General features: G+C 41.0%; 1 protein-coding gene and 1 long non-coding RNA gene across 2 annotated transcripts in view; one reads left to right on the forward strand and one right to left on the reverse strand.

Annotated features, from left to right (window-relative positions):
- Positions 1-18,095, reverse strand: part of LOC310892228 (uncharacterized protein) — a 421,439-nt gene that overhangs the window by 19,859 nt on the left and 383,485 nt on the right. The gene's annotated exons all lie outside the window — the stretch shown is intronic.
- LOC310892232 overlaps positions 1-18,095 on the forward strand; it is a 35,107-nt gene continuing 17,012 nt past the window's right edge. The window contains exon 1 of the long non-coding RNA XR_014577977.1: positions 1-18,095. This exon is cut by the window's right edge and continues 15,985 nt beyond it. This is a non-coding gene — a long non-coding RNA (uncharacterized lncRNA).

Raw genomic sequence — 18,095 nt, forward strand, 5'->3', positions numbered from 1 at the left:
TTTCCAGCTGATACACATTGATAACTTGACCTCCGCACTTACAAGATACATGCAATATTTTGTTGCTTACCTCAGCATCTACAGGCCCTGTATCTTAAAACTCCATGTATGTCACTGCGGACTTTCCAAACAGCTGACAGACAAAATGCTTCTGACAGCCATTCTGGCTAGGGTAACAGCTAAATATGAGGAGGAAACACAATGCTGCTCACTCCCTCAAGTGCAAGCTAATTTTAAAGTTAATGCTGTAAGCCCATATAGATGGGATGCTTTAATGACCATCAGCCTGCCCAAACCAGCGCTCCTAACCCTATGGGTAATGCTGAAGTGACTGACAGCTGATAGCTCTTCTAAACACCAAGCAGAGCACTGCAGTCACTAGCAACTCAAACTGCTTAAAATGGTGTGATTTCTATCACTTTGACAATACTTACGACAATTCTCTTTAAGCATAAAGGGATTTTTAAAATTTGCTAAGATTTATAAAATGAACCTGCCTAAAAGTTTGATGTGTGTATGTAAACTGATCTTTGAAATCACATCCAAAGAACAGTCTGATTTTGCCTTATATCAACATTAAAAAAGGTCTCTCAACTCACAGATATGACTTGAGATCTCCTTCCCTTGGTTTACAGAGCCTCACACTCAGCTCACTCTCCCACTTCCTTTTTTCCCCAAAGTCTGGGAAATAGATAGGGCTTTCCCCCAAAACGTAACAATTTTTGACTTCCTCTGAGGAAGGGAAAGAAATGAATGTGATAACCAGTGAGACAAGGAGTGCGGGAGAATCGATGTCTGAGCTGATCAAGATAATTCGTCTGTTGAGAAAGAGACCAAACCCCTTGAAGTCCCTCAAAGATCCAGAAGCATCTCTCAGATTATGCCTGAGAACAACCTGGAAGTCAGTGCCATCCTGAGAGCACTAACATATTAAATGCCATGGCAGAAAAAAAATATGCTACGCAAGCAAGAAGTTGCTTTGTACATGAGCTGAAGTTTTTAAACCATCCCCCACAGAGATAATCATAGTAAGATCCATAATGAGAAAGATCTTGTTACAATTCCTCACCAAACACTAATGTAAACAACACCACGCTTCTATATTCAGAAAGCATCTATATCCCTGACAAGTCTTCTAAGTTTTGAAGACCAGAGCAACAAAAACTAGACAAATGCAAGCAGGTCTTAATTTCCAGATACAGGTATCTTAACAACTGAAGGGTGAATTAGGATTTCTTCCTGGCACATAAAGTATTAGGTACCAGAATACCTAATCTCTAATTTATGGCTGATTCAGCTCCTGCTAAAATAAGAGATGCTGGCGGATCCAAATAGGAGGCTAGGACATTTCAAGAAACCCCAGAGCTATTACCAGGTCTGACTGGCTATAATACACAAAGATGCTTCTTCAGGCAGGAGCAACGAGCGTGGCAGCACCCGACACAACCCGTGGTCCTGCTCAAACAGCCCCTTTAGCAGGGATCTGCACAGCCTCCCCTGTGTTCCTGACTTTCTGTATGCTGCCAGCATAGGTGCACCTACTGCTGGTGCAACAGATGTTAAAGCAGGAAAACCTGACTCCCAGCGCGGAGGGGATTAATGGGGCATTAACATTAAGGCCCCAGTTGTGGCCATTTAAATGCTAACAGCCCTAAGTAAGTTAGCCAAAACACAAGCTTGCAGTGTGAGCCACTAGAACTTAATTATAGAACGTTTGGGGCCAAAACTTGCCCCAGGATATGCATGAAGTCATCCTGATGATGCTAATGGAAACCCATGTGCTATATATTAGAAAAGCAACTGGTTCTAAAAAGGGGCTATTTTAAAGCGGAACATAACAGGTTAGTTTTTGCTGAACAATCGTTTTACTATTTACATTTACAAAAATAAATCACGTCACAGATGCCCCGACTCATCATCTGGACTCTGATTTACATTCTTCGCTAATATTCCTGCAAAAATCAGCTAAAGAAAAGCTTGGTTTTAAAGCCGAGCATGTTGAATTAATGTTCTGTTAAATCTGGCAGATTTTGTCCATGGTTCTCTATTGACCCTTGTTGTAATTTTCCTTTTGACGCCCTTCTGATGCACCTTTTCCCATCCAAAGTGCTTTTCACGGTCCAGAGATGCTTTTTTTTTTGACTGAGCGGAGTGTATGGAGTGTATTTTCACCTCCTTTTCACCTCCCAGAGCAGTATTTCAGGGCCCATCATGAGGTATACCATTAAACCTAAAGCATGCACGTGGCTCCTCTTGCATCGCTGCTAACAGGCCTGTTAGATTTCAAAGCTGCTGGGCAGCAGCAGGTAAATGCAGCTTTTGTTTTAGCAGCTCAGTTACAGCTAAGTGAGCATATGCCCTGGCTGTACACGATCAACCTTCTATTTAAGAGGAGTATAATTGTCAGTACATTTGCTGCCCTTTGAAACTTGGTGCGCGAGGCATCAGCCTGAGGGCCCACTGCAGCCTTTAGGACATTAAAAGCCCCATCCTTCGCTGCTTGCTACCATATGCTATTATTTATACGTGTGTAAAATGAGAGGGGAATACCTCACTACCTAAAGCTCCCAAAGATCCGTTTTGCAAGGGATTCATTAATTACGCAAGAGGCAAAGCTGGAGAAAATCAGTGTTGTTACGTGGTTCTGTTACTTGCTATACACAAAATACCGAGCAAAATCCTGATGTTGCTTTACAGATTTTCCCATTCCTGTTTACAGGATGGGGGCTCTAGAGAAGTGTGCAATCAGACTTCGGTTTTCAGCTCTAATGCGTCTTTTTGCAAAGTGGGAGCTCAGCTGGCTTCATTTGCCACTTCTCTTTTAAGAATGTGGAAGTTATGGGTCCATTCACTCACATCCAGCCTCTGGTTCACCCAGAAAAGACTTTTATATCACCTCGTCTTCAGGAAACACATTTGTACTTCTGTTTTATGTCTCCATGAATGCCCCAGGTGCAACTTTGGAAGCAAAACTGTGGTGAAATTCAAGATAGCAAAAGCTCCCTGCCTTTGTTGTGGACTGCTTTGTGGCCAAACAGTTTTCCACTTTAAAACCTACATGCAATCTGGGGCTTGCGTTCATTCCTTGGTCTTTAGAACATCCCTTTGGGAACAGGCAGTAGAGTTGTATGTTTTACAGAGAAACACGGAGAAATTAAAATAATAAATGTCCACTAATTGCAGGCACCCAACCTGAAATACTTGCATCTAGATTTTGGAGGTCTTTGCGTCGCTGCATGTGTGTTCAGAACAGTTTCCACAAAGAAGACTGAAAAGTAACCAGCACTGAACCAAAATCTAAGAGTGGACAATTTCAAGCTATTTTATCAATGTGAAGTTATTTCTAGCATGTAGGCAACACATACCTGAGATTGAGAAAAAATATCCAGCCTCTCAGTGCACACTACATTGCATAGCATATGCATTAGTGTTTAATAAAGTGTTTGGGGTCCATGCTAATTTTGACTTGTAGGGCTTCAAGTCATGCAGCTCCTGCGATGTTACTGTATGCTGCTATGAATACAGAGAAGAATTTTTAAGACCAGCTGAGTGTGCTACACTCACAACTCTCTTTATTTCAAGGTAAATTGTGAGTTTAATCTCTTTCAAAGGTTTCAAGGATCCTATCCACCTCTTCTGGGCAGATATTCTCAGGAAAGGATGCACTGTAAGCTGTATCCTCCCTTTCCATTGTATCCATTTGCCACTCTTTTCTTTCTGCCTATTCCTTTTTCTGCTTTTTCTTTTTTGTCTCTATTTATTTCCAGTCTTTCCCTTCACTTTCCACTTGTTTGCAGCTTTCAGATACATATTTTGTAATACTCTCTAATGCACATTTTTTTTTTTTTCTGCTGTTCCTACTCACCATTCCTGGCACTGTCAATGTCATATGCCACCGCAGTATCTGGGCTGTAATTTGTGTGTTTACCTTTACCTTGCATTTATTATGATAAACTCTCTGTCTCCCACCCTAACCTTTCGTTAACTCTGATTTCCTATCCTCTTCAGTTCATACCACTCCAGAAAAGGCAGGAGGGGGAATTAAGTGCTTGTGGAGGCAGTGCTGGCTGTCACTGATTGATTGACAATGAGCACGGTGCCTGCAAGTGCCGAGATGCTGCGGTTTGTAGAGTGAAGGGAGACCTCGGTGCCCGCTACGCCCTCCTTGATTGGAGAGACGTTTTGAGTGTGACTGCCGATCATTGTTAGCCCAGTGACTCCCTGCATTCTCCTCACTTCCTTCTCCCAAGCTGTCAGACTGGCAAGGCTCAGGAGAAATCACAGGTTTCCTAATTGCATTTGTGCCTGCACAGAGAAAAAAACTTAAATACAGGCTGGTGAGATCTGTACTGATGATGGAGAATGTTTCGCTCCATTCTGTGCTAGTGCGGGCTCTTCAATTTGTGCCTGGCAGCTTCCTTGTTCCCGAGGACAGAAAGATAAACTGTGGCTTTGTATAGATGGGGAAGATGACAAAGAGAAAGGAGAGAAAAGGAAATTCATTACATTTATCAGCACAAACACTTTCTCAGACAATTCCTGCAATTTCGTGTACCAAGTCTCCTCCATGGGTGTCTCTCTCCTGGATGGCTGCATCCTGGATTTGTAGAAAGAGCCTGTTCCTTTATCCACACAGTATGATTGGAGGCCTTTCCTGGCGCTGGTCTGTCTGTTAAGATTCGTCTGACTACTCGGTGCTCAGATGCAAGGCAACACGTACCACTTCCAATGACATTTCCTCAATTTATAATGCCTCTGCTACTCCCTCCCCTGCTACAGTGAGAGGATGAGAGGGGCTTTGGCTATTTAAGCAGCGAGTTGTGCTTTGGCAGCCAGGTGAGCCAGACAGGAACGCATAGCAGCAGCCAGGCTGGACTCTGAATCTGACTCAGAAGTGTTGAAGTTTTCCTTTGATTGCACAGGACAGATCGTTCTTTTAACAGGCCATTTTTCTAGTCTAACCAAACACAAGGGTTGACTAAGTCAAGGTGGCCCAGAAGCTCTTGGGAATCCCAGCGTGTTTAATGATCTGAGAGAAAGCAGAAGCCACGGGCAGTCAATCTCCTGGGTTATGGGTGGCTCTGTGGGTAGCCTTAGTTTATGCAGCTCATTGGTCATGATTACTGAAATAACAACAAATTGCTTTCTTCTTTTTTATCGCAAAGTCTCCTGGGAAGCTTATTTTGCATACAGTGACTCAGAATGCTGCCTGCTAAGCTGCACGTACTGTATGTCTGTCTGGAACAAGTCAGGGTAATTTGTCCTCTTGTTTACAGCAGCCTATTTATAATGGTACAGAGTTGACCCAGGGATACACGAAGTCCCCTCTCTGAACTCTCAGAAAGGGGCTTTTCACCCTCATCACAAAGCCCAGAAAACTACAGCTCCCTCAACACCGCCTTCCAGTGAAGATGATCACCAAGGGCAACAGGGATCAGAGTGGCTCGGAGCAGGCTTTGATGAAATAGATCAACAAGAACATTTGTTGTGTCATGAACACAGCAAGACCCCCCTGCCCCAAGATGATGGGAGGCCAAAAGGATGGAGGACAAGTATCCTTGCATATGTAAGGATGATAGTATCCACTCACTATTTTCCCCAGAAATAAGTTGTTTGCAGAGGGTAGTGTCCTCAGAGAGACTGCTTTCAAAACTCAAAACTGCTAGAATGAAATCTATAAAGCCACAACCTTTCTCAGTCAGCCAATTTCATCTCTTAATAATATCTATTTCAGAAACCACCACATGTCACATATGTGGAAGGGATATGCATGTAATAAATCATACATGTGCACTCTAAATTAATTTTTCACAGGAGTAATTTTAAGTGTCCTACATTAGCATCTCCTGCTGGCTAACCTTTCCCCCCAAGAGTTAGATTAACAGTTCTCCAAACTGCTTCTTCCCATACAATGAAACAAGTTTTTTTTTCGCTGTTACAGATACAACATTCCTTTTTAAACCTGCAGCCTAAGCCTAAAGTCCAGTCTTTATTCAAAATTTCGTCCTTATATTCATGTGCAATTCCTATTTCACCTCAGAAGAAAGGAAACATCTCTGCTCTGGAAAAGACAGCAGGTTTCATAATCAGATGTGTCATGCTTATTTTTGACCCTGTTATAAGACCAAAACTAGTGATTATATGAATAGATTTCACATATTTCTTCTATAAATATCTACATATATGTCTGCACACACACATGCACAAAAACCTCCAATAATACATATTCATGCATGCATATGCATAACCAACTATTTAATCTTATTTTTACATGTATATATAATTACTGACTTGAGTATATATTTATACTTACATGCATACACTCACATACACAGCTTGTAAGCATTTTACCCTCATTAAATGCTTTCTTCCCAAGCTTTGTGCTGTCTCTTTTGTGATGTCTGAAGTATCTAGCTGAAGATGAAGGGATAAGATGAATTACCCCTGTACTTAAGAAAAGAAACCCAATGTGCCTAAAGCTTACCTAAAATATTTTTCTGTAATCTATGTATCATTAAAGAATACAAAAAACTTTTCCCTGCATCCTCTTTCATTTGCAACGAGCAACACCACTTGGAAATGGAGATTACAAGTCTCCCAAGCTCATGTCAATAACACTATGTGTCATATCAGGAATACCATTTCTACTATGGCTTTCTCCGTAACACAAGCTGCAGCAGGTACTGACTCTTCTGCCTTTGCTCGCAAGCCTCTCCTCTACCGTGCAATTTCTAGTATCTCAAGCTCCCTAGTGCTTACAAAGAAAACAGCCTCTTCTCCTGCTCCCTAATTCATTTTTCTTATTTCTTTTCCTTTTCAGGTCTTAACAATTGCATAGATTTTTATTTATTTATTTATAATTTCACCACATATCTGACTGTAAATTAAAGTGGTCCAAAGCCCTTGAAAGGAAATTTTCATTCCTGAAACAATGACAAATACAAGGTATGAATTTTGCTATGACAATAAGAGATTTATCTATCTACAAGACAGTCCTTTCATTTTCAAAGAGGATACACAGAACAGGGTTAGAAGCTCGTATGGTCCTGAGAGATCAGCAACACTATATATAGCAACGCTATGTACAGAAAAGCCCTAGATGTAATTTTCAAATTATTCTAAAATATGTTTACAGTTATTCCCTATCTCTAAGGTTGGTCATGAAGGACTGGTAGAGTTGATTGAACAGATGATTCAGAATGGAAAAATGTAACCCCTTTTTATTTATGGTACCCAAGTTTTAATTTTTTAAAAATTATATTGTTAGTCATTTGTGTGTGCTGAGCAGCTAGGATAATTGGTTTATATCCCTTTGGTGATATATGAAGGATTCATTTTTTTTACCATCATATTTATGCTGCGTGTCTGGTCATCTAAGTCATATCCTTCCTGTTTTTAACTGGATGACAAACTTTTGAAACAGAAGGATAGATTCCAAATGATGCATTAGCATTCATAATCATAAAAGTCTTCACCTGCACATTTCTGAAATATTCATTAGGAGAGAATTATGGTAGAATAAAGCAGAATCTGAACAAATATGCATAGACGCCATTTTGTGATGTTTTGCCAGGCCTGACATTAAAGACATTTTAGAGACAGAGGAAAAGTACAAACAATTGAAATGGGGAACTGTGACATTTTTTAAGTGGTTTTACTTTACCAAGACTTTCATGTCATGAATTAGACAGTAATATAAAATGGGATAAATTCATATGGAAAGTTTTATGTTACTATGTTATCATAGACTTCTCTACTGTCCAGGAAAGCGATTCTTCCAAACTTGTGCCTTTAAAAATGTTATTATGCCAGGTGTCAAATATTGTCCAGCCACATTACACCACTAAGAAGAGAAACCCTCCCATTATTAATCATTTTAGCCTGTGGTTGTATTTTGTTGTTTCCTGGCAATCCCACTCCAGGCCCTTGAGCTTTCTCCATCCAGAAGGAGTGGGAGAGAAGTGGAGGTAACAAATCTGATTATTGGTTGAGAGCCACACACAGCTTTCCTTTCCCAGAGAACAGATTTCTGCAGTAGTACGTGATGGTGGTGGCAGCAGAAAAGTCTATCTTGGAGTGCAGGGACTTTAAATATTTATTCCCTGGTCTTCTAAAAAAGAAGCCTTTGAGCTCATTTGCGCTATACTCTCTCACCACACCAAGAACATGGCTGGCAGAGAGCTGCTTTCCCCCAAGGCAGCTCCGTTTTCACCCTAGCAGACCTGGCCACGACACCCAGGCGCGGCGCAGGAGGGGAATGCTGCGTGGGGCCGGGGCTGGAGGGGCGAGCGGCACCAGCTCTTCCCCTAGTACCACGGACAGAGCAGGCAGCCCTGGGCTTCCGCTGACAAGGGGAAACGAGGCCAGCGAAGAGCAGGAACTTCTTTCTTCTTAGCTACACAGGATGATCAGACTAATTTTTGCACAGACTAACCTGTTGACTGGCATTCTCAGCAGTCGCTTATCTTAATCACTGTGACTTGGAAGGAAAATAAAGGAGAAAAAAGGGTAAGATAAACTCCAAAAGCTGTCAACAATGATTTCTTCTGATTATGAGAGCTGCTGAGATCATATACCACTGACATCAATAGAAACTTGTGCGTAGCTCAGTATCCATCAGATTCCAAGACCCAGAGACGTGATTAATGCATTCTGATATGAGTCACAAAACTAACTCCTTTGCACAATGCTTTGAAAATTATACTTAAGACTGGGAGGAGAGCTGGACCTCACCATACATCTTATCATCATCCTCTTATGAGGGAAAAGCATTTTGTACAACCAATTCTATACTCTACTGCTCTCAAATTAGGTCTCACTCCGAAGGTGTGCATTCCCAACATTTCTTTCTTTCCTGGATACTTATGTGGGATCATGCAGCTGTAGCTTGCATGTAACCTTTAATATGTTTTGTGTCATAAAATCCTTGTAGATCACTAAAGTGCTAGCATTCCATTATACAGAGTGCGAACCTAAGGCTTGGAGAAGTTAAGTTACTTGCCTAAGAGTTACTTTTAATATGCAGAAATCTGAAAATCAGACTTTGGAATTCCAACTCAGTGATGATTTAACAATTGCAATAGTTATGGCTTTCCACTTCAGGATTAAAGACCCTCAAGACCCTTTTTCTCCTTTCTGCCTATGTCATTAAATCAGATCTTGCAGCTTTGTCGTTTCTTATTGTAGCTGGGATTGGCAGAGGCTGTAGTGCTGAAAGTCACAAGAGCCAGGAACCACCCCCACAGGACTTTTAACTTTTGACCCTACCTTCTTCCTTTGCTTCACTGAATTGCTTAACATTCCACGCATTCCAAACATTCTGCAAGCTTGAGTCTGAGTTTCTCTATGGGCAGCATCAGCTATATTTTGTTTTGGCAACATTTTCTGGTGATGTTAAGGTGAGATGCACAGAGAGCACTGAACATTTATTGAGTCTTTTATAAATCTGAACTCATTGCCTACATCAAGATTCACTCTCACAGACCATTTAAGAGCATGGCTGTTTCCTAGACCCATATCTCCTTTCCTCCTTTCTCTGCCAGGATGTTCTACTGCTCTGTTCAATCTCTGAGTGGTTGGTCTCAAGACAGTGTGTTTTTCCCTCAGCTCTAGTGTCCTTGCGCTCGGTGGCACAGTCACGTGCAATTTAGATCACTCAAACCCATCATTAAGAGATCTTGTATGCCAGCAGAGATACCACAGTAGACTAAGAACATCATGGTCAGGTGTCATAAAAAGAAAAGCATGTTTGGCAGCCACAAGCTTCATTACATCTCTAGGAAAGGACTTTTACAAAATGAGGCTCCCTTGGTGCAAGAATCTTGTCTATCCACATTTCTCTACAACTTCAAGTACAGTCCTGGAGCCAGATGGATAGCAAGTGAGAAGCAGGCTGAAGGTTCTTTTCCTGATGGAAACAAAGCATGAATACCAGTTACTTTCAATACCATGCTCACTGTGCTTTGGCATTAGGAGACATCCTTATGCACAGATTTCTTACTTTCTAGTGTTTGTATGTTCTGGCCCAATGATGTTGCAATGTACATGTTAATGAGTGCATTTATTATATAGCTCACTGCACAAAGATTTCAGTTATATTATAGAAAACTCCCTAGTACTGATTTTTGGATCAGATATTTTCTGCATGTATTTGGAGTCTACTGTTGGTTATTAAGCAGCTTTTCTCCATTTTTGTGCTCTTGGTTCTGCCTGGGAATAAAGCTTAAGATGGGTCTGCCCTCTACTACTACCTTTTTTTTTTTTTTTCCCTATATCCCAGACTACAGTGTAGACCTCTCTTAACCCAGTGAGACAAGACAAGCCTTTTCTGCCTGGCAGCATTTCAGAGACATTAAGTGTAAGAGAGAAGGTAAGTAATTCACCATGCCTCCCCATTTCTGTAATGGGGGAGGACATCTTGATACATTTACAATACTCCTCTGGGGATATTTCATCAGTTATACCTAACTCTAATGGACAATAATTGATTTGAACTTTCTACTTAGCACAGAGCTGTAAACAGCTTCACTCCAGGTTGCAGCAATGAACTGGTGTTTTGTAAAATGGAGAGAAATTTGGAAAACTTCTGCATTGGTCTATTAAGTAAGCTAACACCTGAATGATCCAGGAATAAACTAACTTGTCCTCTCAATTTTAATAACTGGGAAAGCAGTTATTAACCTAAATTATACATTTTTTCATTCTAATATATCTCCTTTTTTTTTTTTTTTTTTTTTTTCCCCAAGGGTTGACATTTCAGCTATTTCATTTACTTTCAGTTGAGATTTGTTGAATCAGGATACAGTCTGAGAAGGTATTTTAATTGCTCTATTTAATGTCGGATGCTTATTTTTGTAGTTCTCAGAGCAAAAAGTCTAGAGAACTCTTTGTCCTGCTGTAGTCGTTAGACAACATTTGCTAATGTCTAAAGTCTGTCAAAAAAATAGCATCCAAGGCTCTCGGGGTATTCCCCTCCCCCTCCCCCAATCAATTTTGCTATTGGTTGGTACCTTGGGCTGTTTTATTCCTGGGCATGAAAGCAAAATTCCATCATTTTTGAAAATTTGGCATATACAGCATTATATTTTTGCCAAGGTTTGCAAAGTGAAAATACAGAGTTCTTCTTAGCTCTGCTAGGGAATAACTAAGCAGCCCCTGTTATCACATGCTGTATTTTTTAATGCCTGTTGCATTAGAGATTATCACAAAAGGTTGCAACTGGGGCAAATGATCACATCAGTAATCCATATTTTGAGATCCCTACTTCCAACATACTGATCATTATGGTGAGCTATGAAAACACTTTCGCAAGGCGTTAACAATTTGTTAAAGATAACACCAATGCTCACAGAAAACTGACAAGCAAAGCAGCTTTGCTTTACGTTAATAATGCTAAGGTTAGAATTCAGGCAAGCATGAGCAAGAAAAGCCGAAACGATGACCTTCCCATTTCAGCCTTTTGTTCCTCTGAACAGCAGATGTCATTCTGCAAGACTGTATTTATGCACTGTTTTGTTGCATTGAGACAGAGAGAATTGTCTTGATTTTTCTTCCTTTTTGGATCATAATCTGGGACTGGTGCTGGAACAATTTACTGGCCTTGAAAGCTTTGCTACAAGGCCACAGAAGTGTCTCTAACATAGGCAGGTCAGAAGATGTCAGATTTCAAAATCAAGCAGTTCTAGCTGCCACTACTGCCTGACAATTTGAACCAGATCCCAACCTATTTTCAGCCGGTATGAGCTCTGAGAGCCTAATCCTCACAGGCCTTTCTCATTTTGGTACTCACTAACACCACTGACACTGGCCCTCTGAGCAGGATAAGGCCTTTTGTTTCCAATTTTTCCAGCTTGCAACAGATGACTGAAGACGTACTGAACCAAAATGGCAAAAGGCAAGATGGTCACCAGAGTAACTTTAATACTGTGAACGATTAGGATGAATAATGAAAAGCAGCCTACATGCCTTCAGAAAGTTGAGGACTGGTATTTGGTATGCAGTTCCTACCAGTGATGGTGTTTTAAGAGATAAAAGCTGCTAATTTCCTGCTAGTCCCTTGTTGGAGAAGAGTTTTTGGCATTCATGCCACACCAAGTTAAGGAGTTAGTAGCAAATACTAGGTGTAAGTGTAAATTTTACTCTCTGGATTGTGTCCTGGTGCTACAAACACAGCAACAGGGAAACTGGACTACTGCCGTTAACAGGCTGCATTCTCTTCTGGAGTTTGTAAATAACCAATTAAACAGAGTATTTCCACATTTTGAAGGTTAGGTGAACCAACGTTGAATGCCAACATGCTTCTGCTTATTACTATGATGCTTTTTGATTTTTTTGTAGCTCAGTCTACTTTGACTTTATAACAAGAGGCACAGCTGTATTTTGAGTATTTTCTGATGAATTACTCAAAGGGACACATTTCTTGACCCAGTGCCTCAATTTACCATCTTTCTTGAGACAAATTTGTGATTTGGGAATGGCAGAAGATGAAGAAAGAGAGGTGCTGGCAGGAAGGATTTCATCTGAGCACTTCACATTCCAGCACATTTCAGGCAGAAACTGTTAAAAGGAACTGGCTCTTCTAATATACTCCTTATCATGAAACCACGAAGACAGACTGGACTCAATTATTAACTTCTGTAGTGATAACATTTCCCCCATCTCTCCTATCCTCGTGGATATCCCAGGAAATGGATGCTGGATGCAATACATGGTACCAGCTGTCAGCTTGTGCTTCATAGAACAGAGCCTCGCTGGTAGCAGCGAGCAGCAGAATATCCTGGCATTCTGTGCTTCGAAAGGTGCCTTTCCATGGAGGTGACAGCCGAGAACAGAGGGCTCTCCTCTTCACAACAGGAGTCTGCAGGAATTTAAGCAATCAGGCACTGACAGATTCTTCCAAGCAAGTGGAAACAGCCAGTGAAGACTTAGAAGCCTACGAAAATCGTAGATGTTTTTAACTACAGTAATAAACAATTTAGAAACTACTGAAGCACATTTTACTAAATCCATTTATAAGATCACCTCCTGGTCTTTCAAAATATTAGAGCAACCCTTGAAACTCCTTGTATCTCCAGCTAATTTCGAGAACAGGTTACATTTCTTTTGGGCTAGGAGCACCATCACCTTCTCAGTTCTCTGAGTGCCCTAGGATTCATATGCAGCAAGATCCTAGATGATACACCACTACTTGCGGTTGTTTTCTTCTCTGTACACCCTCTCTGAATGTGGTCTGAAAAGGATGTTAATCAGTGGAAAGTCATAAAAGTTTCCAATATATACAATGATGACAAATGAAAAGAAATTCTTTACAATGTTGCATCCTTCCTATCCTGTAATGTTTCCTCTCTTCTTTAATAGTAGCCCTGCCCTTTCCCCCTCAGACTCCCAAGCATAAGTGCAGAACCTCTTTCTATGCGTTTTCTTTTCCAGTCACTGTTGAGTCCTTTTTTCTGTAACTTTTATTGGAGGCTTATCAACCTTTCTGATGGCTCTGCTTAGACTTATGCTTAAGGAAAAGCACTTGTTCAGCTTCTACAGCCTCCTACACCTTTGCCCATGTAGGCATGCTGACCCTTCATTCCTGCACTGTGCAATGCATGTCTCCATGACTCCTCTCTCCTCTGGGCTGCTTAAGAAGCCTCTGTGAATCTTTTTATTTTGCCACCTGAGTTTTACAGTCTTCCCCTGGATTATCTTTTTTTTTTTTTTTTTTGCATTTCTTTAAGCAAAAATAAAGTAGGCTACCATACTGTTTCTGAAACAATTCCTAAACACTACAGCGTGGGCCCGGGCCAAAGACCAGTTCTTTAAAGAGACGTTATAAATGGAAATCTTCTCCTACAACATATGCTATTTGCAACAACTGCTTCCTTCCAGCCATTCTGTAATGAAAATATTAATAATTTTAATTTACCCAAGTAAATAATTATAGGTGCAACTTTTAGGCTCTCATAATATTCTAATTTTTATTAAATCGTATTAAAGGAATGCAATGAAATGCAGTGTGATGAATTTATTTTCATGAAAACAGGGAGGAAGAGAATGGATCCAGTAAGACAAGATGCCAAGATCTTTGTAAACAGCAACCTTGGAAACCTACCTCTTCCCATTCTGTTCAAGAAATAAATCCTGCACTGAACTGGCTTAACCCAAGGTGCTCCAATCTTTGGAATTCAAATTAGACAATTAAATTTTCAAATAATTCTTAGATACAAAGCCATCTCGCATATGGCTCCTAATGATGATCTCCAACAAAATATTGCTAAAGGAAGGGATAATTTTTATTGCTCACCTCTCCAAAACTTTCCCCAAATGGCAGCCCACACATCTGATCTTGATATTTTTCACTTGTGATTCTGGATACACGCAACAATTGTCTGGGAAATACTGCAAGGTCCCTTTATACAGGGTGAATTGGGTAAAGAGTCAAAATAAGTGGTGCCAATCCTTTATCCATCTGGTTTATGACTGTTCCAGATGGAAGGAAGCTATTAGAACACCATTCTTAACTCCCAGCAAAGGCAGAATATAGTCTCCAAATTAATGATTTACCATATGAGCGACCCAAGCTTAGTCAGAAGGCCAAGAAAGTACTTGGCCCACTCAAAAATGTTCAGATCAGCCTCAAAACGGAAAAGACCAGATTAACAGTTCCTGAAGTCTAGTAGCTGAGGGAGCTAGGACAGCCTGACGGTGCCTGACAAAAGCAGGACAGAAGTCAGCCCTTCCACTCCTGTGAAAGTTAAAAATACAGGTCTACCATCCCCTACACATTTTAGGACAACGGTGCTCTCCTGCAGTGGAGTTTCAAATCTGGCAATACGGACCCAGCCTTCGACACCAAGCACTCCTTCGAATGAGAAAAGCTACTGAAATGAATTACCTTCATTTCTTCAACTAAGTGCCCTACTTAACCACCAAACTGCACCAACCCTGTGAATAAAAATGTTCCATTAGCAACAGAAAACATGCGGCGAGTGTGGACAACTGGGGCTGTCAAGAACTGAGTAGATGGGGGGTGACCAGTGGGGTCCCCATCTGCCAGTGCAGCTGAATGGCAGGGCAGGGCACAGCTAAGCACACAAAGGGCTGGATGAACAGGAGGAACCCAAAGCTTCGAGTGACACCTAAAGGCAGCTGGGATAATAGAGACCTTGAAAGAGGTCTTTGAAATGGGAATGTGGAGCAGGGAGAGCAGGGGGACAGGAAAGGCATAACTGAGGATTTTTCTGTTCGTTAAAGTAAGTAAAATACAGCCCTCGCTCATTATGGAGGCAGACAGCCTAGCCAAGCTGGTACATCTCATCAGCCTATTAATAAAGCTGCTCTCGAATCTAGTTTCACAAGGCAAGCCATCGGAGTCTGTGCTTCCAACGTGTTGTACAGACACAGGGCTATGGAAAATCTCACCCTCCGGAGAGACCTGAGTGAGGCAGTCTTTTTCATTAATACCAAGTCTGCACAATGAATCAACAACAGATTCAATAAGGCCAGGAAGAGCAAAAATAGAGCTTCTGACCAAATAAAAGACATGTAATGAGATCAGAGTGAATTTAATGGGAACCTCTATTCCACTGAATAGACAAGGTCCCAGACATCCTCCTTCCTGGGTCTCAGGAGCTAAGCCAATAGACTTCGAGTTGCATCATTAAGTTCAAAATCAGATGAACTGTAATTGAAGTAAAAGTCTTATTTTTGGCTTGTTGATCAAAATGGAGATCAGATGTGCCTGAGGGCATGATTTTCATCAGGACCTCAATGCAATCCTTGATTTCCAGAGCACTGCACCTGCAATGAATCATGGGCTCAACTAGGAGCATATTAATACCCAGTTACCTGGTGTGCAGGTGGAAATAGCAAATGCAATATTTAAATGCTTTAAAAGCACCTGCCATTTATTATGAACACAATTCTTTTCGGGCACAAAATTGCATCTTAACTCACACATGCCATTATTGAAAATCATGCCCGATGATTTCGAAATAGTATATTTGCATTTGTGCCTACATCCTGATAGCCCTTCATTTTCCTCCCTCTAACAATTGGCCTAAAAGATCCTCCTCCTCCTCGCTAAGGAATTTAATAAAGCAGAACGATCTCCATGTTGTGATCATAGCAGATCCATTAAGCTTGTGGGAGAGTACGGCAAAGCCACATCAACCAAGAGCAGATCCTACACTGTAACTTGCAGCCAAAGATCACTAGTTAAATCCACAAAAAGCAGCATGTGGTCCCTCCTTTAATATGTAATACAGCAGACGATGGAGAATTGAGAGAAATGAGAAATCTTGTTCTCATGGGTGAAGGGACAGCCTGTCATCCGCCCAATTTTTTCCACACATGAGTAGGTAATAAATACAAATTAGCATCCATTGTCCTAATGTCTTGAAGCTTGCCCTCTTAACTTAGTGTCACACACAGATTCAGCACATCCTGTGGGATACGCTGGTACCTAGGCAGAAGGGAAGATAATTTGGGGGTTTGGTGATTTGGTGCAGACAAATGAAAGAAATGAATGGCTTCTTCATTTCACTTGTTTCCTGCAGAAGAAAGCATCTGCATCAAAATGAGTTTAAACATAAGGGAATACATTTTCAATGTGTTGCACAGGGATTTAGCCACATGACTCCCATTGATGTTTATGGGAAATGAGTGGCTAAATCCCCATGTAATAGGTTGAAATTTTAGCCCAAGGAGACTGACTGTGGAGCAACTCGTCAAGGTCTTTGCTTACAAAAATTGTAAGCGTATCAACCATTCTCAAATACCATCTCTCTTTACTGATATATAATCAAGTGAACCCCTTGAAAGGGACCGGTGAAATTACCTCTTTTAAAAGGTCACTGAAAACCTTTAAACTGCTCTAGTAGTGAGTGCATGAACATGATCAGCGGGTGAAAGGGCATGTCAAAGGCTGACTTATGTGTTGATCATGTCACTTTTTACAAGCTGACGCTCTCCTGGAAGACAAAAATAAGGGGTTATTGAATGATTTAATGCTTCAAACTTCAGCAACAAAAGGCTTCTAGCAGCATGGACATCCTGCTATAAAATGCATCAAGAAGAGCTTCTAACCATAGTTAGTCTCAGTAGGTTGCAAGAAAAGAAGGAAGATGCTAAATCCCTTGGCTTTTCTCCTGCCTTAAGGAGGATGGAGATAAGCGTCAGATTAAAGTGAGAGAATCTCTTCTGTTTTCCAATTACACAGATACAGGCCTACCGCTAGCCAGAAAATTTTCAGTAGCCAAAATTTGCTACAAGATCTGCTATATGAGTATCAGATTAGAGGTTTAACTAGAAAATACAAGTCTAATTCTCTCCTCTGACATATGACAGTTACTTCTCAGGGTAAACTAGCAAAGGGCAAGCTTTTTCCTGACTAACATACATGGTCAGAGTAACAATGTTTCTGAGACCCGCATCACTTCTTGCACCCATGCCCATGAAATTCTGCAGTCATTCTCCATTCCCTCCCCTCGCAAAGAGAGTGTTAAGGAGCAAGTATGGGCAAAAATGAAAAGTTAAAACATAGCAGATCAATAGATTATTGAGGCACTGGAACAGGTTGCCCAGCGAAGCTGTGGATGCCCCATCCCTGGAGGTGTTCAAGACCAGGCTGGATGGGGCTTTGGGCAAGCTGATCTAGCGGGTGGCATCCCTGCCGATGGCAGGGGGTTGGAACTGGATGGTCTTTAAGGTCCCTTCCAACCTGTTCAGTGGTTCTATGATTCTGTGATTATATTCTATCATCATAGCGGTGCTTTAAAGGCAGCTCTTTTAAAAGCAGGTTCTTTACAGATGTGCAGCCAGCAGAAAGATTGCTGTGCTTCTTTAATTTCTGTATACAGCTGCTGAGAAAAAAATCTTCCTATAGAGGTCAGTATTCATGATTATTATTTAGACGTGAGAAACTTCAGAAGGTTTTGACTACAGAAAAAAAAAATATTCTTTTTTGACAATTATAAACTGTCAAGCAGAGGTTTTTCATGAAGTTAGAGCAATGTACACCTATTTTTCTTTAGCCATCACACTATAGTTTCAAAAGATAAACTGCACTCCTCTGTGTATTTCAACTCTGAAATACTGTATATGTGAAA

The sequence above is a fragment of the Anser anser genome (genome assembly GCF_964211835.1).
Source record: "Anser anser genome assembly, chromosome: 1".
In the NCBI taxonomy this organism is placed as follows: domain Eukaryota; kingdom Metazoa; phylum Chordata; class Aves; order Anseriformes; family Anatidae; genus Anser; species Anser anser.